Below are 24,053 nucleotides of genomic sequence, written 5' to 3'. Positions count from 1 at the left end.
GCTGCTCGTACCAACGCCAATTAGCATTAATCTCGGCGAATAAAATATATTCTTTCTGTCCGTATTATCAGGGTTAATTAATTCGAATTGCAAGTCGGCGCGCAATTCAGTCTAAGCTTCAACATAATAATTTCCCATAAGATAAAACTGAACATAGAAGACTCCATTGCACCATTCGACCATCTTGATTAACTAACTTGACTTGTATAGTAATTTCTTATTTCTTTTGCAGATAATCGTTATATCTGAACACACGCGAGTAGATACGGCAGGAGAATTTAATTGATCGCGTTAATTGTTACTCACAATTAGCGCGCCGACAAAGATGGCCCGTAATATCGATGTAGAGCATGAACGTGATATTTTCCTTCGCGGACGCAGATTTAATCAAACATGCGAGACATGAAATATACGAACGTATCATGAAATATGAACCAGTTCGTATGTAAAGAACAGTGGTACGTTATCTTTGAGATTGGAAGAGGTGCGTGCGTGGTATGGGAGCCTTAGATCCGATAGCGTAGCGATTTGTCTGTCATGTTGCGAACATGCGCGCAAATACAATTCGATTTCTACTGCTCCCAAAGGTGACCGATGCGTCGACATTCGTACCCGACAGAGTCAATAACTGCTTCTATTATGGCGGATCTATATAGCTGGTGCAATCAGACGTAATCCATTCTGACATCAGCACTAATAGCTTAATATCTCGTCTCTCTTGTTTCCTCATTGCGCTTAATCTGACGGAGATGTCGGATCGTCTAACGGCACGCGATATAGCACATATATATATATATATATATATATATATATATATATATATATTGTATATTCCATAAAATCGTATATAAAAACGTAAAGAAAAACGCAACAGAAGGCGCTTATTATAAAGGAAGAAGCGGTAATTCCGCGACGCGTATAATCGCTTCTCGATAAGGCGTTCCGGAATGAATCCTGAATTGCGCTGCGAGCTGTCATTTTGTCAACGCGGATATAAACCCCTATGTAGACTCTCGCTGTTAAATCATGTAGGCTACGCCGCATTCCTGGCAAGCGGCAACGCGGACGGGCGAGTGAGCACGGTACGCGTTCGCATAACAGCTGTGCGTCGCGCAATGTAATCGGTCCGCCTAATTCTGCGGTAATTTAGTCCGAGCCGTTAGTCGAGTGATTTCATCCGGCTACATACCGGCAGCGGTCGACGAAAGAGGGCCCTCCTACGCGCTGCAAAACTGGCTCGTGACGTTCCGGCTTTGTTCACATACGCCAATCAATTATGTACATAGCCTGGCATTTGAAGTACAATCTACACCGGCGCGCTCGTTTGAAATGCACGATTTAACTATTCGAGTCGCACAAGCGATCCGCGCAACATATAGTGACGGCCATCGTAAATACAAAGCAATTTGCTGGTAACGAATCGTGAACTCCGCGAGCGAAGCGTAAACGCTATTTTGTTATCAGTGGCGCGTTTACGAGAGTTTACGCGCTTTGCCAGCCCAGCGTTTGCGAGCGCCAGAGCAATTTTTCTCGCCGTCATCGTTATGTAAAACGACGGAGAGAAGGACGGCTCGAAATTCCGCGACTTCGCTTATTGGAATGTCACGAAGAATATAAAAAGTTAAAAGCAATTTTTGTTGGCGTACCAAGAGTCTGCGAAGCTGTTAACGCAAAATTTTATGCAGCAAAAAGTTATTTATCTTATGCATAAGCATTAACGTACAATCACTTCAAGTTTTCAAATTCTCTTCTTATTCATAAAAAAATTATTGAGTAGACATCGCTATTTTTAATCTTGCTAAATTACGAAGAGATCGCATTTTGACGCAGCTTGACGTGTGATAACTAGCTCCGATCTCGTCCGCGCTCACCAGATGACTGCACACTAATACGAATCGCAAAATTAATATTCGAGTCAGGATGAGATAGGACCAGCCCGCTTTCAATATACTTGTCGCGTGTGTAATAAGTGTCAGGCAATGGCATGCAATCCTGAATATTTTTCTCCATGTGAAATGCGTGCCGCCGCAATACGGGAGCATACGTAAGAGAGATGCGTGGAGAACAAGATAAGGGTAGCCTGCCAAAGAAAGGAAGAGAAACAACGAGAGAAATGCAGGGAAAGAGAAAAAGAGAAACAGAGAGAAGAGAGAAGGAAGGATGCAGTCAGATAGCGAGTGCTATTGCGGAAGCGTGCGTGAGCGGAGCGCATTTATTGCCGGCGTAAAGTAAAATTACCGCTGTAAGTGCTGTTACCGCAGAAGCAACAACGCGGCCTGTTCTTTCTGTTTCTTTCCGTTTCTTTTCTGCCGCGCCTTTCTTACCTAGACGCGCTCATAATGCGAAATTTCTCATCCTTTTAGTGATTTTAACCGAAACGGAGCTATTTTCGGTGCACGAAGGCGGTACATAACGGTATCGGGCAGAAATAATTTTTCCGCGGCTATAATTCTTTTCTGTCCGCGCGTGACGGAAAAAAACGATACGCCAAAAGTGAGACGCGATTGTGTCGTTAATAAATGCCATGCCCTATCGCCTTTCGGCAAACAGCAACGACGCTCGTGATAATTCATCGAAAAAAATACTGTCAATTTAAACAAAATTTAATATTCCCTTTATTAAAATATATCAGATCTTTTAAATTAACATTAAAAATAATATTATTAAGATTTGCGATAAAACATAATAAAATATGTATCGTACATCAAGTTTAACTTGAAAATATCGTCGTGTGAAATTACAGATTTTTTTTTGGTGTGGAAATAACAATTGAATTATATAATTTTACATGGATTAAAGCAAAAAAAAATCATTCGTAAATTGATATAGTTTTTACTATATCAATGCAAATTGCAATAAAGATTCCGCGAGAAAAAATGCTCACACTTATGTTAGTGTGAAGGAAATTATTACGGTCCTTGCTAAAGTAATGCGGCAACAAAGTGACGAGGAATTACGTGTCTCATACATAGAAGATCTTTGCAAGTTCCTAATCAGATTTGCAAGTCATCCATTGCATTTCCGTGGGCGATATCCCGTTTTACATTAGTTCAACACGCTTCGGATGTTATTCTTATCGTGTGAAAAGACCGAGGCACAAATTTGTGTGTGTGTGTGCGTGTTTAATGCTAGTGACGATGAAACTCCTACGGAGAGTTCGACGACTTCGTTAAATGCCTTAGGGCAAGTTTGTTACTCAGCAGCTGTGGGTCCGCGTGCACTTTCGCAAAATTTCGCTTTCTTGGTGCCGGTGGAAACGAGTAAACTCGCGATATATGTGTTAAAAGTTTGCGATGAAACAAAAACTTGGACTGTCTCGCGAGTGCCAGATAAAAGTTCGCAAACGTATTAATTAGTTTTTCCTTGTAGCATTTTGCTGTTTTCAACTGCAATTGCCGTCACTATCTTTTTAGAATTTTTCTAAAAATTACAGATTGTTATTAAAGCACGGTCTACTATGCATAAAGAGAATATGCGTATTGCTTTTTCAAAAACTGATTCATTTAATTTTTCAGGGAAATATTTTGTATTACATCTTAATTTTTATATTTTAATAAAAAAATTAAGTATTCATTTCTCATAAGCCTCAAATAAGCGGTTTTTGTTTTACATTTTGTAAATTATACTATTGTGTAATTTATGCGAGAACAATTCGAAGATGCGTATTGTGAATAATATAATCCATAAACATAAAAGTTTGAGAAAGATTTTAGCGAATACAATGCATGTTGGCGTGAGATGCGAAATACTCGGCGCTGCAGAGAAGTCAATGACCAGAACCGAAAGAGTAAGAAGAACAAGGATACCGAACGGGGAACCGAAAGAGAAACAGAGAGGGAGAGAGAGAGAGAGAGAAGTGTGATTTTCGGTTAGTCCGTAATTTTCGGGGTCCCACCGTTACATCGAGTGGGTCAGGGGAAGATGGATGTCCCTTTTGCTACACTCACTCCCGTTGTACCACTTTGATGCAAGACCGGTCGAGGTACGGCAGTGGAAGGAGGGCTCCATTAGCGGAGCCATTTGAATATTTGCAAAGCGCGCAAGGCGGGCCTGGAGGTTAAAAAGATCTGTAATATACTGGCTGGCGTCACTTCCACTCTGCCTGTGAAATTGTCGCGACTCGACGAGGTCGGTGAGGCCGCAATACGTGGGAGTAACGGGACTACCCGGGCAAAAGAGCCAGTTAAAATTTCATCTCCTCGCTTTGAACGCCTCATGGAATTTGTTGCGCGCACGCACGATAATATTCGGGTGTCACGATCCCATCGTCTTTTTTTAACCTTAACAACACGCCTCCCACTTGATGAGACACGAGAACGAGGTTGGAATAAACCATTACGTAATATCGCTTCTGTGCCGTGCGTGTGTACGTGTGTGATGTTCGGAAACCCATAAAAAGAGAAAGAAAAAAAAATTACATCTCGCGCACGACGCCGCGTAATTTAAGACGGCTACGAGCGAGAAAGAGAGAGAGAGAGAGAGACACTTTCGCGTGTTACGGCCGGAGTTCTAATTAAGCCGCAAACTTACGTATCCCGCGCGCGGTTTAACCGCGTTAAACAATCGCGAGCTCAGCATCGTCGCACGCGGCTGCCTGGCAAGTAATTGCTGCCGCGCAAGTTACGTCCGATGATACGTAGCCTGCCGCTCCACCCACCGGCGCTTTTTCCCCTATCTTCATTCCACGTAACACGACAATCTCATAACCGTATATTTAACGTAACGAGATTGCGCAGAGTGGATATGACATAAAGAGAGTAATCCGAAATGCGGGGAACGCATTTTGCGCACGCTATCGTGTATACATACAGAGACCGACGATGGCGATGGCCGCGGCCGGCCATCCGAAAGCGAAGGTCGGCGAATCTATGAAGTTGTTGGTCACGCTTCTTGGATTCATTCGCCTCGTTGGGCCGGGGCTATCCGCTTTCCACCTTGTTATCGTCGGCTAGTAATCCGAGCGTCTTTAATTACGCACCGGGAGCCAGGCTTGATTGGGACAAAAGTTTTTGCTCCGGGACGAAGGTCGTAGGAACGACTATATCTTTTTTTTTTCTTCCGGGGAATTTCAATTTATAAAATTATCGAGTAATCGTAGAGCGACTTGATCGATTTCAATTATGCAGCGCTGAAAGAGCCGTCGTTTGCGGTACGTTCCGTACATTAAACCTGACATTTAATTCGATATTCCGAGGCTATCCGCGTTCTCCGGCACACTCGGGTATCTTGCTGGATTACCCAAGATACAGATTCGCTGCCAAACTCTAGCTTCGCTTGTAATCCTCCTCGATCAGCTCGTGTCTCCCGAAAGTGGCGCGTTGTACCTGGAGGCATTTGGATCTTGTTCGGCCTTCCTCGGCAGTGATTTGCAATTCGCGACACTGACGCTGGTTTAGCGCGGCAGCTGTTGCTACAGAAAGAGGTCCGGCGAGCGAATCGGTGTTATCGGGCGTCTTAGAAAGTCTTCAAATGAATTTAGAAAAAGAGAGAAAGAATGTGATCTATAAAGAAATATTTATCTCCGACGAATAACGAAGTTGTTGCAACATCTCACGGTCCACTGACCATTGATGTAATGGTTGAAAGAGAATTTAGGCGTGAGAATATCGTATTAAAGTCATTGGAAATTTTATAATGCGACTCTTTGTTTCGTCGAGAAACTTGATTGCACAGACTTCTGCCTGCTAAACGTTCGAATTACGTTTCTTGCAGCAGATTCGCAAAAGGATGTTTTCCGACGCTTATGACACCGACACCTGGAACTTAGTTTCGAAGTCACATCACGCGCTCGTAACGTTACATTAAATTTCCTACTTATTGTGAAAAACTCGTGGACGACTTTAGTGTTTGCGCTCCACCGCAGGATATTCGCATACGATATAACAGTCTATAGAAATCAATATCTCGAACACTTTCGTGCAACGTGTATATCTTTGAGGGCAATATTTCGTATAATGATTCGCAAATTTGTAAATTGATACTTTTCGAAAAGCAAACGCTCCGTGAATTTAATCAACATAAGCTTTTGTGTAGAATATAAATTGTCTTCATCTAATCTCTAATTTGATGTAATGCATTGTTTGACTAATTCTGATAATTTTAATAAATTCATCAAAATTATCAGTATTATACAATCTATGTATAATACATCTCACCGAATAAAATACAAAATATTATACTGTATTACATATATAAACGTGATTGATTAATTTCAAATAAACCTTTTTTTCTTCTCTCAAAACGATCATGTATGCAAGGTGTGATTATATCAGCGTTTATTGTACCGTACTGATAGACTGCATGAAATATCGTAGACTAAGGGAGAGAGAGAGAGAGAGAGAGAGAGAAAGCCAATAATTCGGCATTATTGCGTCTGGTACTTATTGTTAGCACTAATGCAGCGGATAGTAAGCGTTGCTTAGTAAGTCTAAAGTGAAGCATTTGCCTCCATTACGGGGTCTCGGGCCGATCTATACATAGCAATACGACGCATCGTACACCTGCGCGTACTCTGGCCCGCTAACGAGCCTGTAATATTTACGTCATCTCCAATATGCGAAGGTTGTTCACATCTCCAGCGGGCCGGACGTGTAATCGAGAGGCGGGAGTCCCGAGTAACGAGCGCCCGGACTTCGGTTAAACCTCCGGGCGACGGAAACGCTGCCTGACTAGCGCGAGGCGCTCTCTCTCTCCCTTTCTTCCTCGGATCTTCTTTCTGTCCGTGAGTCCCGCTTCTTTTCTTCCTAATCTTCCCGCCGCTTTCCACCTCTTTTTCACCGTCCGTATTTGTATGACAAATTATAATTGAATTTAATGACCTTCCTCATTTCGATTATCGTCTCTTTTTGCCGCGATTATTCGCTCGTAGATTCTTCGGAATGCTCGAGTAACGCATGATACGATGAAATCTTTCTCTTTTTTCTTTTTTTTTTTTTTTTGGCACAATTAGTCCCGTAATGGGATCTATAAAAAGTTAAATTTGAGAGATTCATTATCATGGTACTTTGCGTTTGGACGAAATCTCCGTCATTATCTCGTAATCGCGCCACCCTGCTACCGATTATTCCAGTTGTAACTTATCTTCTTTCTTTTTTGGACGGAAATAATTTTGCAACGTGTAAGACGCAATTAATTTTGTTGGCGGATTTTATGATGGATTTGGATAGAAGGAGTGAGAGAGGATGCGAAATACGCCGTTTTTTATACTATTGTCTTCCATATAATCTGTGTAGCAATAATTATCGTCATCATCATTACATCTCATTAATAAAAGAATTCGCCGTCTTATTAACATATATCTACATTTATATAGCATCGATGTTCTTAATCTTAATCTTTGATTTAAGTAAGGTTTTTTGTTTCACACATCTCTTCGACGTGCATTTATTAATATATAAAGAAAGAATTTAACCAGGTATGTTTTTAAATGAGCTCCTATAATCTTCTCACGATACTTCGCATTCTAAATTCTTATTGCCGAAACTTCCGGACATTGTTCATGTCGTTATCGCGATTAAAACGCCCACGCGATTAAAATATAGCATACATTTAGCCCGCCCACGCTGAACTAGAATTTTGGTGGAGCTAATCAATTCAGGAAGCGAGATGAGACGACCGATTAATTACTTTATTAAATAAACCGCCCATGGTGAGATAAAATTTAGTGAAATGTTTCGGGAACCACCCATTTCTCTGCCTGCGATTTCGCCTTCTCTGTCCTCTTCTCGCTACTCTGCATTATTATTACTTCTTGCCTCTGTTAGGTCAGAGCCCAATTTGTTAGAGCCGCTTTTCCCTGAAGCCATTCATCTCTACTAAACGTTTTCGTGCCCGTAATAATGGACTTTCTACCCCGAGTCATATAACCAGCATCTGCTGGTGGTCCCGTCTCGTCTCTTGTTTTTGAGATCGTCGATTTGGCCGAATACCGGTCAAGCCGAGTACCGCTTCGCCTCGGCCAGGGCAGTCTTCCTCTCCGCGATACATCTGGTATCTTCGGAACGGCCTCGGGCGGCCAATTATTTTTAACTCGGGAACGTGTGTTTAGTGTGTTTCGCCGCGTCCAAACGGGCCGCGCGCTCCTTATAATCGCGAGCGCAATCCTCCCCGATTCGTACGAATCATCATCCCTCTTCCTCGTTCTCGTCGCCGCGCATCGCCGCCGAGGTAACTGTTAATTCTTCCGAGGGCACTCGAGCCTCGAGTCCCACGCATATGTTGGAGGGAATTGAGCGATCCGACTGAGCGCGGACCATCTTGCCTCTGCACCGTTAACCTCGCGAAGGTGGCTTACGGTTGGCATGAGTATGGATGTGTGTTATCTTTTTTTTCGACCAAGGTGATGAACGTTCGTCTGCCCTCTTCCCCCGGGCTATTAACATCTTTCCTTCTACTTAAAAATTGTGTAACCTCGTGGTTATATACAATGTGAATGAATCATGCTTATCCTGTATAAGGGCATGGCGTAAAATCGACATTGCCTTGTTTGTGATTGCGTTCTTGTAGGGGATAAATAGCAGCTAATGCATACATGTATGTGTGAATAAAGATAATTTTAATTTACAATGAATAATAATTGATTGTTTGTGAAATATACCGGCTCAAAATATGAACAAAATTTGCATCAGGTCAAAGAATTATATCAAAAATCTTTATAAAAAAAGAAATTGAAAAATTATTTAAGTATAAAAAAAAAAAAAAAATTAATCTGAGATATGATACTGCGCGAGGGAAGAAAGAGACGTGCTATTAGCAAATAATAATCGCAAATACGCATTTTTCTGTTCTCTTTCCAATTCATAGCTTTATCTTAAATGACAAGAATAGCTGTTTTCCGTGTTTAAACGAGGACGAGGCCTTCTGACCTTGGGCTAGTAGTCAATGACCGATTATGCGTAGATTCCCTCCTCCCGCTCGGGTCGCGAACCTTGTTTCTGCGCGTGTCTTTGCCGCGCGTAGGACTTTTTCGGATAATCTCACTTCGCTGATGAGACCGCGCAGGTCTCTCTCGCCGGCGAAGACAACCGTATACGTACCTCTGCGAACCGCCTACGATCTATGAGGCTAACGGTGCCGGCAGCAATTAATTTCACTCGACCACGTGGCACTCCCATTCACGCCCGAAGTCTTCAATTACCGTTCGTGGTGAGCAGCTTGCTCATACGTAGATAAAAAAAAAACTCACGTGTACATATATGACGATATGAATGCGGAACCGGAAAAAAAGAGAGGGAGCGCATACTCATACACTCGACTTATGTATGCATTCGCGCTCTGTTCGTGTAAAACGGATGTTCACCTCTGAGAGCGCATAATTTTCCGAGGGAACTGACGGAGAACGGTAAGAAGGAAACGAGAAAGGAAGTCAGCCAGAAAGAATCAGCGACTGCGAATACGGAAGAGGCGGAAGGTGAAGAGGAAGGTAGCGCAAAGTGTCTGCGTGTGCCTGTGTGAGAGAAGAAGCAAGAAAGAGCACGAGAGAGAAGGAGCACGAGCACCTCGCAAAATAGAGACCAAAATAGGGAAAGGGAAGGGAGAAAGGAGAGAGAGAGAGAGAGAGAGGCAAAAGCGGGAGAGATAGAAGATGGTTTGCGCTTCCATGAGAGCGACCAGACTTCAGACAGTCGGGTAGGTGTGCCCAGGGGGCTATTAACCGTTCGCAAACAATGATCTAGAAGCGGAAGTGGCTGCGCTCTCCCCGCCGCAGTGTCTTATCAGAATTCTAGTCTAGACAGAAGACGAAGACGGAGAACGAACACGAAGTGAAAAGGGTATAGAAAGAGCAGTATCCAGAAACAAGTGACGCAAGGGAGGACAGAGGAAAGGGAGAGCTCTTGTTCTCTTTTGTGAATTCTCCTAATTGAGCGGCTTGTGCAACGAGATGCCGGTATTCGCGGTTAGTATTGAAATAATTCTGAAATGGATGGCACGGATGTTACGATTATCGTGTAATACCAACTGGAAATATCGCCAGCGGCAACTAGTTAGTCGCTTACGTACTAGAAAAGGTTCTTGGATTAAGATCTATGACGATATATTGGCCAATTCGCAATATTCATTGCCTTGCACACTCTGTGGTCTCCTCATTATTTTCTCTTACACGTTGTAAGAATCGCGAATTGTGTATCTCAGCAAAATATTTTTAGCAACAATATTAATGCTTACATAATTTTTATTTTAAATATATATATAAATATTATAACGTAGCACGAATGCATGCACTTATACATCTTCATGTGTGTCCTCTTTGATCATTTTTACATTTCGCATGGCTTTATACATACATATATATTTTTCGATATCAAAAAATATAAACTGTGTTATAGTCGCAATAGAAAAATACGGGCATTATCTACGACGCAAGAAAAAGGGATATTATCACGCTACCTCTTTGATACATTCTACTTGTTACCTTTTTTTTTATTTACAAATCTATCAAACAAATAAATCGTGAAATATATTGCATGAGATTCTCATACAATTATCTTTTAATTAAATTGCAATGCATTATTTAAACACACGCCATATTCTAATTTCGGAAATTTTTTATGAAGAGGAAAATACTGAAAAAAGAGATAGTGCGTGTAATTTTCTGTAAAAAAAAAATATTCTAACACTCTAATTTTATTATTTGTTTCCTTCTTTCTCTTTACAAAGTGAATAGAGAATCTAGAAAATACAGAAAAATAAAAAGCTCTTTCCTCTAATATTGAATTATCATATTAAATCAATTAATTTCGCGTTCATTTGAATATCTGAAATACAACTATGGGAGTTTATGTTGCGCAGTCGAATAATACATAATATAGAATTTCCTTTAGTAAGATATAACTAAATGATGAACTGGTTAGATGGCGAGAGCCTATCGTGACCGTTTCTTCACACTAACGGGAAATGAAAGCATTCTACTGCGAACGCGGTCGAATCTCAAAATTCGCCTCAAGCCGATCGTGCATGTGTGCAAGATGTACGAATTATAAGCCGTTACCAAAAAAAAAATCGTACGTGACCGGACGTGGATAGTTAGTCGAGATGAAGGACGCGCGTCCAAGATGATATTTTGATGAGCGCGATACTTATACTATTTATGTACACGCGTATTGGGCCCGCGCCAACCAGCGTTCGTGCTTCATTTGGAAGTAAATTTAAGGACGATTATGCTAAACGCAACGGTCAACGTCTTACTTCCTTACGCGCTAATGACGAGTTTCTTCCTCGATAATGCCGGCTCGGGCTTCGACTCTCAGAATTTTACGACTTCTCGGAAATGCACACTTGAATGAGCACCGTCACTTCCTCCCCGTACCGATAACTTTTAGGAGGAGGAGGGGGGATTTCCGCACGAGATGACGCGTGAGTTGAGGGGGAGTGGGAAACGAACATAGTATTCCGATTTCGCTTCGCGCATAGCAGTCGCCTTGTAAGTATATACGCGTGCGGGTGTGTACCGTTAGAACAGCGAGGCGGCTGTTAATCCTCGCAGCTGGCTGCGCGAGTGCCGTGGTTCTGAGAAGGCGGAGGGCAGGGGGGGGGGAGGGCAAGGTATACGCTATCGTCACATTTCATCGATCATCTTTTCAGGAAAATATATCCAAGAGATTGCATTTATAACAGAACAAGTTACGTATCCTCGCAGTTTTCTCACCGCTTTCCCGGAGGGGGATTAACATGCGAGCGCTCGTTAAGTTCCCCTTTCTCCCCTGTCTAGACATTAGGCGAGAAGGCATATTTACGCTATCAAGGAACGCATTCGTAATAACCTGTTGGTTTTTGTTTTCATTTATCCGACAATGGCTATTCGTGTTATAAAATAATATATGATTAGAAAAACATAAGTGTCGTTTTTCTCATTAGAAAAAGAGTTTACTTTTAAATAGCGTTACAAGCGCCTGAGTACTTTATTATTTCGTTGACAAAATTTATTTTTTATTATATATATATATATATATATATTCTATATAGAGCGTAGAGTAATAAAATTGATATTACAAAAAGTCACGCAGCCACGGTTTTCATTTACACGTTATGCTTTAGAACAGAAAGTTGAATTTTCATGTTCGTAATTTGATTTGCGAGCAGCTATCTGACATCGCAATTTGTAACTCTCAAACGCCAGCGGTCAAAGTTCCCGGGCGCTTGATCATGCGACTTTTAAAGCCAGCTTACTCTGGCAAATGCACGTGTACTCTCCTTTGTGTGTAAATTTATAATCACCGCAATATATCGAAAAACTTATGAAAATAAAAATTCGCGCTTGTATATTAAATTCTTTTCCGAACCTATATGCTGTTGAAAACCCGAGCATGTGCTCTATAATTCCAAATTGATATCAAATAATCACAAAGAAGCAAAGGTATTATTCAGATATAGGTCGTGTTTGTAAAACGTTTACATGCAATTTATTTCTGCAATATTGTATAATGAAAAATATATTTATTTACAATATTTATAATTTTTTCATCTAGAAAATTTAATGGAAAAATCAGCTGGAGAAAATCGAATAATTTAATTCAATATCTCAGAATAAAATTAGAACAGAATTTACCGAATTTATATTATTTATAATTTAAATTCAGCTACAATTATCAAGTGCTTATGTTATAGTGCTTGAGATTAAAATAAAAATGATACGACAATCGCATAAGGAATAAATTTTGACTAAAATTTTAATAGAGAAAAAATAATATATTTAATAAATCCAATCGTATAAGTTTTGAAAGCATTTTTTGATGAATATTCAGGGTGAGTGCCATCCAATCAATTAATTGATTTTAGCACAACGGAATGTACGCGTAACAGTCGCCATTACATCGATAACATACCGTTGATGACACACGATACAATAATTCACTATCTTCTACAGTTCAGCGATAGTAGAAATCATGATAACTCCGGATTGACAACCACGGATTCTAGAGTTGAATCGTTAATCTCTTATCTGTAGAAATCTTAATGGTAGCATTAAAATTTAGCATATATAATAAAATAGAAAAAGTGACAGTTCTTATAATTGGATCTGCTTCTTCTCTGAAGCCGTTTCTAAGAATCCGGTTCTAAGAGAATCCGTTTCTAAGAGAATCAGTTTCTAATAAAGACTGAATCTGATATATGCATAAGAACGTTGTTTAGCTTTTTCAAAACTACATTAATTATTCACGAGTAAGCAAATAGGTATCTCGTTTACTAGGTACAGCTCGTCTTTTCTTGATAACTTCTCCGCCACCCGCTGTCGCTCGTTTACGAAAACTCATTACCATCCCGATCGCGGTAAAACTTCATTGATTATCTGCTATCTTCAGCACGGCGGCCCGGAAGTATGTAGTCAATCATGTGTTGATAGATATTCGACGGATATAGGAAATTAATGTGTGTGTGCGCGCGCGTATGCTCTGACGGATTTATTGATACACATGAAGAGGAGAGCCCATGTGAAAAGCTGTCGTTTGAGCTTGATGCTCGTTAGGTTGAGTTTCCACAAATAGGCGAACGTAGCCGGAGATACGTTTAGAGTCCATTAATCGCGTTCGCGTCATCTCGTAAGACATATACTTTATGAATAGTCCGTCATACAGGAGCGATATATCGGGAATAGCCGGTTTTTATTCCTTTTATACGATTTTCACTAATGTTAAAAGACTTAAATGGCTATCATAGCTTTCTCGCGTCTCGCATCTGTGTCGACTTTGCATCCGCTCAAGGACAAGATTGTATGCGCGCGCGCATACTTGACATCAATGTCACTCATCCTTTCTCTATGCGTACATCTATGCGTATCATTCACGCAATTCGATCGGAAGAAAGTAGTGTCATTAGCGACTCGCGATGGCTTGTGTTACGCGCGGCGTTAATATCCCTCCGTGTGACATCCGGGCTTATCGATGGCTCGGCTGTCGCGGTAAATGTCGCGTCGAAATTATCCACTCGTTAATATTTCATCGACATTCGATTAACGTCAAAACCAGAGCATACGCGATATGTTCAGTTTTCCTGCGGATGATGATTTATCACTCGGTCACGGGTGAGAAAATTTCTACGTATTCCATCGGGAGCGCAATCGAGAGCGTCCAAAGAAACGAAACTTCTCTATCATCACCCGACGATGGAACATTATTTGTGTAACTTGTACGGGCTATTAAACATTACGGCAAATTTCTTCGTAGCGATGTACTATATCGATAACTTGATGCCGCGTACTGATGGCATGAGAAAAGATAAACCAAGATTTGCCGCAAGTATTTATCGCGATCGTCTTCCATGCTCGATTGGCTGCGGAATTGGGGCAGAGATATTAGTTCGAGTATGCGATTTTTTTCTCGGTCAAGGCCGTTGCATTTACCTTGAATCTTCAAATGAAAAATTATTGCATTATTCAAGGCTTTCCAAATTTAACAAACCCGATCCATCGTTTGTGTGCGTCTTTGGAAAACTGTTATTCTATATATGTTAATATTACTGCGCATATTTTATCCGTAAAATTTCTTTTGTGTATACACACACACACACACACACACACACACACACACACATATTAAGAATTATCTGCGAGTAAATTTTAATTTTAATAAAAAATATTACGGAGAAAATATGCGGATATATATATGTGTGTGTGTACACACAAAAAAAATTTTACGTATAAAAATAAAATAATATTGATATAAAAAAAATATTTACGCTATTTGCTACGGTACACTGAAAGCGATCCCGTTTTCTCGCGGCTCAACAAATTGTCAATAACGTTCAGAGTTGTCCAGATTCAACAACTGCTCATCGGAATCCGAATCGCTCATTTATTCTTGGTAAGACCATTGAAGCGTTTTAAGTAATCAATATCGCGCCGAAACGTCAGTACGCGCCGATAGGGCGAATCTCATTACCCTTCGCTGCTAAGGCCATTGTGCAGCCGAACTTCATTATCCGGACTAATTATTTCAAAGTTAGTCGAACAGTTCGCCACAATGTAATGGCGAAGGAAACGGTCTTAGTACCGAGAGGTCTCGAGATAGAGTGGCGGGAGGAAGATAGCATAAGGGAGCGGGACAGGGGGTAAGATAAGGGGGAGTGAATCGCGAAGGAGAACATAATATCGCTTGGTACAAGGCTCTCCTGCCTTTGTTGCCATTCATTAAGGTAATTACAGGAACCAATTTTCCCGCGAATGCCCGGATGCAAGTAAGAATTGAATACTGGTGCACTTGGAGTACAGAGTATATGTATATATAAAGTTTCCCGACGCCAAGTACTGCTCCAAAACTGCGTGAGGAATAACAGTGCGTCTGATGGAGCCCTTAAATTATCTTACGATCGTATGCACTTCATCAATTACTTCATCTCGGTCAATATCTGAAGCTATAAACATCGGGATTAAATTCCGAATCTAATCAAGAAGCTTATATGTTAACGTCAGCTGCTAATCCAGCGGGATACGCATCGACGCTGTTACACGTCTAGAGGAATATGCTCTCAGCTGTGTATTATCTAAACATGAAAATTGCGTTACAGCATAATGCAGCAACTTTTTTATTCGATGTAAAGATTGTAGAATTATCTTAACGGTCGTATCGCAATCAGCAAAATGTTTTTCATGCGTAGTTTCAATCGGATTTACTGACATATTTTAATTTCAGCTTTAATTTAATTCGATATCTTTGTTAATGAAATCGAATGAAAAATTGAGTACATATCGTGATAAGAATATTTTGCTGTATGTAAAAATTTAGAAAAACTTTCATCGAAAGAGAGGCATCTGTCGTTTCTTTGAAAACACAGAGAGAAAAATATACTTTCTTCTCTCAAAACTTACGAATAAGAATAAAAAGCGATTTGTCAGAATCATGTAAAGGCGACCCGACACATTATATAACAGCCAGAATCTGACATATGAAAAATGATATTGAATGATATTCGCGTTAACGTGTACGAGATATTTTCACACGTTATCAATCTTTTATTATATACGATTTTTAGTTCACTTTTTGTTCACACTATACAACACTTGATATGATATACATCTATATATAGATATTTCCAATAATAAAATAAATATCGCGTCATAAGAGGAAAATCTTGCGATTTATGATAAGAAATTGCATATTGCGCGCACTCTCCATTTTGTTTCCCAGAAGATGTGCCGGCAAATATTATATTCGATTCTTAATCAAGCGTGCGATCGATAGCACACACGAGTGTCGACGTACACTTATCACGTACAAGCTGCTGATTCGAGGGATCGTTCTATTATATACAACCCTCATTAAGCGTGTGTCGGAACTCTTCTATCGGTGCAGGTAAGATTACGCTACCAGCGAAAACCGTTACCTTCTTTATGCAATACCGTTTCTACTCACGCAGAATTCTATTCCGTGTCCACGATGAAAAAGCCACAATATATGTATATATATATATATATATATATATATATATATATATATATATATTTTATATATAAAATATATGTATAACTTGCTATTTCTCTTATACTATTATACGTCACGCACAGTTTGATCAGCACTATATGGATATTGTTGGCATTCGCAAAAGGATAAGATGCGATGGGATGTTACAATCATCTTTTCGCCTTCTTACGAGAATTTCAAAACAATCTTCCTTTCAATTATGTTGGAAGTCAACTTCACTGAGTCCCGCCAAAGTAATGGTACGGTTGCTCAAAAGAGAGGAAAGATTTTCTGAACGTCAGGCATTTCATAACTTTGTTTCAATCTAACGTAGCAGCGCGGGGCACGAGGCCAAGAAAATTATAGGACATCCCTCGCGACTGAACGCGACGCAGCGCGATTATGCAACGATATTTGCACGTGCGTTGATTCAACGGACCAATCAATTATTTCGGATCGCCATCGAGGGCGGAAGATCGGAATTTCTCTCGAGTGTGCGAAATTGCCGAGACGGAAAATTGTTTTTTCGCGATTCGCCGTACGTAGCTGTACGTTACGTCGCTATAACTGCCGCCGCGGATGGAACTTTATCGATTTCATCGGGAATACAACGCGCATCGTCAGTGGATTGGGGCATACATGTCGTCCAGCAGTCGGCGAGACGTGAAAACGCGAAATGGAAAAACTCGAGCCTGAATTCGGCGCGGGGACGAACGAAATTTTTTAATTAAAAAAAGGAGATGCGCGCGACAAGAGAATGCGATTTTGACTTTCTTCCTCCCTCTGTCATCAGCCTATCTCGGTCGACGATCCCGATCGATTCTCCTATTCCCGAATTTTCGGTGTCGCACTGCGGTCCATACTTGGAAAACGCGCTACGACAGGAGGAAGGAGACCTTTAACATCGGCGAGAAGTTCACACTATCCGGTGAAATATCCGTTCCTGCTCGCGCGCACCGGGATGACGCGCAAGATAGATCGTTGCCCGCTTTTTATTCGCGCTACCGTCGGTGTGGTCCATGCGACAGCATCCCACCGAACGGATATCTCGGCGACGTCTACTCCGTAACCCGTTCCGAGGCGACAGGAAAATGATCGAAATCGCCGTCCGGTGGAATCTCGTCGATCTCCGAGACTTGCAGTCGTGGAGGACCGCGTCGAACTTTACGATTTCACTGATTTACGAGCCGCTCGATACACTGTTTATCATCCTCGCGCACCTCGGGGAGGAAAGACTCCAGCGCGAGAATACTGCCGGCCATAGAGATGTATCTTTTCGTCGGATCACGTACCTGCACGATTGGCGATGGCCCGCGCCGGTAGAAACCAGAGTAATTCTGCGGCGAAACGTGGCGGATCGCGAACGCAGGGAAGTCTCTCCTAGGCACTCGATGAAGCGCTCTCTCTCTCCTTCCCGCGTGTCCTTGGACTTGAGCCCCGTTCACGGCCACAACCAACACAGAAATGCTGGGATTGCAAGGCGTGCGGCCACTTTTCCTGCCGGTACCACCAGGTGGGGGGATGTGCCCGGTTGCTGTTGGCAGGTGGAATGCTCAACATCACCGCAACGTACTCACGAATTATTAGTGCGACGGGACGCCTCCAGTGGAGAGAAAGAGAAGGACAAGAAGGAGAGATTATGGTGGTGGAGATGGCGATGGTGAAAGAGTGGGGAAAAGGATACACAGAAGGAGGAAGGTATGGGGCCTTGCGATTCGGACGATCCACCGTGTGATTTCAAGTACGTTCACCGGCTCCACGCTTCCGCGCTTCCGCGGGACGTACCTTTCCGATTTCTCAGCTTCAAGCTCTCCCGCAGATCCCCAAATACTCGCGCATGCCGCGGGCATCTAACTTTTTTTTTAATTCCAATTAATTTTCCATTACTTTGTATTTAACATTAATTTGTTGTCAATATGAAATGATAATATAACCATAAAATAATCGTAAGAATTAGAAATTAAGTGGAAAAACTCGCAAGGCAGATAAGAATCAAGACGCGAATATTAGTGCGCGAACTTATTATTGTTAAATTTTATTAACAATGCAAATTATTAACACATACGTTTTGGACCGTTATTTGGGCTATCTTTAACATGGATATAAAGATTACATTGTGAACTTTTAAAATTTGACATACACAATATTTGTTGTTGTAATCAAATTTTAAATTAAAATTAATAATCAAAAGGCAGGTTCAGTAAAGTCGCGTAAATTTTGTACAAATTAGCGGACAACGTCCAAACGCCATCGCTACACGTATATCCATCAATGATTGATCATTATATCGTAAACCGACGAATATACATGTGACGGTAGCGTTTGGATGTCGTCCACTAATTTGTGCAAACTCTCCAGATTTTAGTTTACCTGCCTTTTTGATTATTAATTTTAATTTGAAATTTGATTACAACAACAAATATTGTGTATGTGAAATTTTAAAATTTTAATATAATCTTTATATATTTATATTCATGCTAAAAAAACCGGTTTAAATCGTACATTTTTAATAAAATTTGCATTTGTTAATAAAATTTAATAATAATTTTGCATATCAATACCTGCACCTTGACTCTTATCTGCGTTTTCTCACTTAATTGTCAGTACTCTGAGTCTTGCTATTTTCATAAGATTTAGTATGTAATAGATATGTTATTGTTTGGAACGTTTTTCAAATTGTAAGATTTTTGATTTATGATAATATTTATTACAGATATAAATTTCAGCGATATATATTAAAGAAACTGACTGGTAACGTAACTGTTAAATTCATCGAGTTAGTGTGAAATGGCTCTTATCTCCGTTTTCTCACTTAATTGTCAGTACTCTGAGTCTTGCTATTATCATAAGATTTAGTATGTAATAGATATGTTATTGTTTGGAACGTCTTCCCAATTATGAGATTTTTGATTTATGATAATATTTATTACAGATATAAATTTCAGCGATATATTTTAAAGGAACTGACTGGTAACGTAACTGTTAAATTCATCGAATTAGTGTGAAATGATAGTGCAGATGACGCTTATATCAAAATCATAAATCAAAAAACCATTTTATAAACTAATTATTTTCTTCTCTATATATTATTCTCGTATTCTTCAATAGTGTACATATGCTTAACGAATGAAAATGTAAAATTAGGTTCACGTCTCGATTTAATAGCACAGCTAGATGCAAAAAGTACTTTTACTAACTTTATTACTACTTAACGACGATGATTTGAAGTAGCCGGTTTCAATTTTATGGCGTAGTTAGATTGCATGCGACATCACAACATGCGTGCGATGAGTGTATAATGTCGACACTCAAACGGTGAAGCTACGATACTCTTTTATTTATCAATAACGCGCGATATGAAATTTCAATTATGCTATTGGTCATTCATTTCCATCGATAGCTAATATCGATAGTGTATTAAAAATAAAGTGTTGTAATCATACTCATTCACAGTTGCAAATATGAATACAGCATGTTTAAATGAGAAAATTAAGTCATTGTACGCGGTTATTTCTCTACAGTGATTTTATGTACGTATTACCATTTTTTCGCAAAATTAAAATATTATCTTTATGAATGATTTTATATATTTAACGTATTATATATCATATAAACCACAAATTTAATATTTGTAAAATGAAATATTAGTCTCAAATTTATCATACATTTATTCTAATATTATTCTTCAATATTTGATTTTGTATGTAATCAAATTTTCTCTTTTTATCATTGTGAGAACTGCTAATCCAATATTTTGCACTCCTGCACGCAAAGAGCTATATTTAAAAATAAGTTCTTTTACGAGAGAGACTTGCGCGAGAAAAATAATATTTATTAAATTTATTAACTTATTAAAGAGAGAGAAAGAGAGAATACAATTGTCAGATTAATTATATCAATGTTTTATTTAATTAAATCTGTCTTTTTTATTTTAACGAATATAACTCATCTCTTTAATTCCGTAATAAACATTCGTAAAAAATAATTTACTTCATTTTCAGGGAGTATAATTTATTTCTATTACATCAAATACGCGAGAGAGCCGTGAGACAGGAAATATAATTCTCATCGCATGCCGAATATAAAACTTCCACTTTGAAAACCGAGTACTTCAATTAAACGCATGTTCTCGGAAAAGAGCTATCTACGGGGACGCGCGCGTTTATTTAACCGGAATACACTGCTTATCTCATTTCAATAGTGTAATTGAACAGCATCTATCTGAATACCGATTATCATACTTGAAGATTCATATTGCGAGTTCGCTTGAAGAATGCGGCATTGCAAGATTCTGGACGAATTATTACGACGACGAACTGCTAATGAATACCCATTTAGATTCAACCTACAATTAGTGTTTTTCTCTTTTTCGCGCATAATCGAGAACCGCTATCTCAATATACCTTACACGCGTGCACGCGGAGAACCACTAGTTTGAAAAGCTCGCTCGGAGTTTTCGATAAGGGCCATTATAAGTATAAAGCTAAATTACACCAGTAAAATATATATAGTTCAATAAAGCTCAATCAGACTAGTGTTTTTCGGATGCTGATACTCGAAATCACGATAGAGATGAAAATGAAAGGACTATGTTTGGGCTCGAATGAACAGTCATGAGTCATTCGATTAATCGATAGAGAAATATTCATGAAATATAAAGTAAGAATTTTTTAAAGTTTTAATTGTCTAATTGAAGTTTGGCGAATGTACGGACCTTATCCCTCTTCTCGTTCCTCATCAAAGCTCTTTAATATTACAATATTGCTGGCTCTTCGTACTGGCACATGGATATCTTTGTCAAGATATTGGACATATCCCAGATACCATATGACTGTCATCACATGCGCACAATGCTCAATCATGCGATTAATTATTCTCACACTTATTCTAACAATCATGCAATTAATTATTATAATAATTTAAAATAATAATAATAATTGTTTTTTATTAATTAATTATTATAATTAAAAAAATAATTATTCCAATATCTTTGGTACAATCAGTTACCGCCACCATTATAGGGGAAGTGCCCTGGACGTATAGAGATAAGACAAGATCAATAGTATTGTAAATAGTCATAATAGTGAACTTTTGGATAGCTTCAGCGTTCAGGAGACTCTTTTTACAAAATTGTGCCCATGGAACTTCTTAATCTTCTTTTGATGTCGTACAATCCTAATCATATCTCAATGCTGTTTACCGGAAGTCCCCTTCAATAAAAAACTGGGCGTAAGTCTTTCCGCGAGAGACAACACATCGCGATCCTTTTTATTTATTAATTTTTTCTTATTTATTTTTCAATTATTTCCGGAGATTTATTAGAAGAATAAATTATTAAAAACTTTAACATTAGTTTCTAAATAGATTTTTGCATAAGTCAAATTGAAGAATCTTGACTTATACTTGTTGTCCGACAACTCCTTGCCACAGCTGATCACCTTTCTCACTCTTGCGGATTAAGATTATAATTATGCAGAGCAGTCTGCATGGAATTGTTGCGTTTCTCATGAAACACCGTGCGATATCGTGATAACGAAAGCTCCGGAATTTCGCGCTGACGTTATCTCTGCAGTAAGGAACGACGATTTTATAAATCGCCGTCAGCAGATACGATCCCGTTCTTTAAATCGTGCGAATGCGCCGCATTAAAGCGTATTAAAACGGATGTCGTAAATTCCTGGGCTACTTTGCGCTACATTTGAGCCGCTATATCGCATTGAAATCCGACCCGCGGTCATCGTCTACGCGATTTTCATTCTCGTCAAGTTTCACGACACAACAGTCGTCGCTGCTGCAACCGTTGATACGTCATTTCTCGCGTACATGTGACTCGTAATCGTCACCGTGTGTTGGCGTCGTTAACCCCGTAACTTATTGTAATCCAGTTGCGCTAACTCGCTTAGCGGCTAAATAGCCTGAGAACTGTCCTGGGACTGGATGAACGAGTAAGTAGGACGAACGGCCTGTCGTGAAATCGCGATCTGACGGGATATATTTATAATCGCGACACAGATAAAAATTTCTCGATATCACCTTTCAAACTCGATTAATAATATTAGAACAACTTGTAAAGCTTGTTTTCGAGATTTGTAAGTACTTTTGTAAACAAAAATTTGTGAAACATGATCTTCTTGAACAGATGGATATATCGAAAAGTTATATTAAGAGAATTATTATACAACAAAGAAAAAAGAATCATATGATTGATGACAGTTGAAAATTATTTTGCATGAATTTATGTTATCATTTTGGATCATTATTGATTTTTATTGCACGTGTAAAAATTTAAGTTATTTTGAATCGTAAAACTCTTTTCTTGCTTTCCAGAGATTGAAATCTCTAATGAATACATAATATCAAAAGTTAAAATAAAATGCATGTTGCATAAAATATTGCATCTATCTTTTGATTAAAATTTACATCTACGAATCACTTCGTGTGAAATTGGCTATTAAATTTGCGCGTTTGCAAATAGATGGACGTGAACTAATATCGCGGTTTGAGTGCACATGTATACCGCGATGTTCAAACTTCATGTTAAATCTCAGATTGCTATTTTACAATTTACGATGAACGAGTGCGTGCGGCAAATGATATTTCGCAGATGCTTAAGGCGATGATTTTGCGCGACTCACAGCACTGTTTCACGGCTACCTTTCGCGCGGCGTATCCTGTTTGATGGATCATGAAGCTCTCACGCAACCGTACACACGGCGAATTCTCTTGTTGCAATCAGTGGACCTTGGTCGAACTCGTTTAGTTATTTTGCGATGAAATTAACATATTTACGGCGCGGACCCCCTCGGGGTATGAACCGTAATTTTGGAAAGCGAATAAGTGCAGCGAAACGCGCTCGCGCAGTTTATATGAATGCGCAGGTGTCTATGTAGATGTATAAATTCTCCTTCTGTGTACACACACACACACACGCAGAATATAATCCGAGATTATAGATGTGCACTACGAAATTTGGCTAATTTTCGAAACTTATAGATATAATGAATTAAAGCTGTTCGCGAAAGGAAACATGATTATGAATGAATAAAGCGCAGTTAAAATTTTATATCATTTTTTTGCAAGCGGAGAGATTGATTTTTCTAAAATATGGAAAACGTTATTCAACGAATATATATATATATATATATATATATATATATATATATATATATATATGTCGATTGCGGTAAACCGATATCTAAAATAAAAAATGAATAATCCAGTAAAAATATACGTGTAAATGAAAAATCCGTAAAGCTGGATTTTTTAAATTTTGAAAAATGTATGGACGGTTTTTTATACTATTGCATGCAGCGATTTTATTCTATTATCTTGTTTATTTGCAACAAGAAGAATTTGACAAGAAATTTAGTCGTACGCATCACAATATCTTAACGTCTTAAAATTGACATTAAGATAATGCTATGCTCTGAGATATAATCAACCATTTGAAATAGGTTATACCTCATGTTTCTAATCAGCATAAAATATCAAGCAAAGTTAAATTAGCTGATACGCAACGTGCCTGCTTTAACTTCTTCTGGGTGAGGAGAGGCCTTAACACAGATAAGTAAACGACAACGATTTGCTTTACATTTTGTTGCTTCTCGTCTCTCTTTAATCGTTTAGATATTCCGAGAACGTTCCGGTTCATATAACTAGACA

General features: G+C 39.3%; 2 protein-coding genes across 4 annotated transcripts in view; one reads left to right on the top strand and one right to left on the bottom strand.

Annotated features, from left to right (window-relative positions):
• Positions 1–17,885, bottom strand: part of LOC126859335 (uncharacterized) — a 164,164-nt gene extending 146,279 nt beyond the window's left edge. Inside the window, exon 1 of the mRNA XM_050610471.1 lies at positions 17,684–17,885. The gene's annotated coding sequence lies outside the window, so the exon portion shown is untranslated. The remainder of the gene's footprint in view (positions 1–17,683) is intronic.
• Positions 1–24,053, top strand: part of LOC126859341 (autophagy-related protein 16-1) — a 382,369-nt gene that overhangs the window by 304,009 nt on the left and 54,307 nt on the right. The window lies entirely within an intron of this gene.

Source organism: Cataglyphis hispanica, chromosome 3, assembly GCF_021464435.1.
Source record: "Cataglyphis hispanica isolate Lineage 1 chromosome 3, ULB_Chis1_1.0, whole genome shotgun sequence".
NCBI classification, from domain to species: Eukaryota; Metazoa; Arthropoda; class Insecta; order Hymenoptera; family Formicidae; genus Cataglyphis; species Cataglyphis hispanica.
Note: the sequence above shows the minus strand (reverse complement) of the source record. Positions and strands in the feature narration are given on the sequence as shown.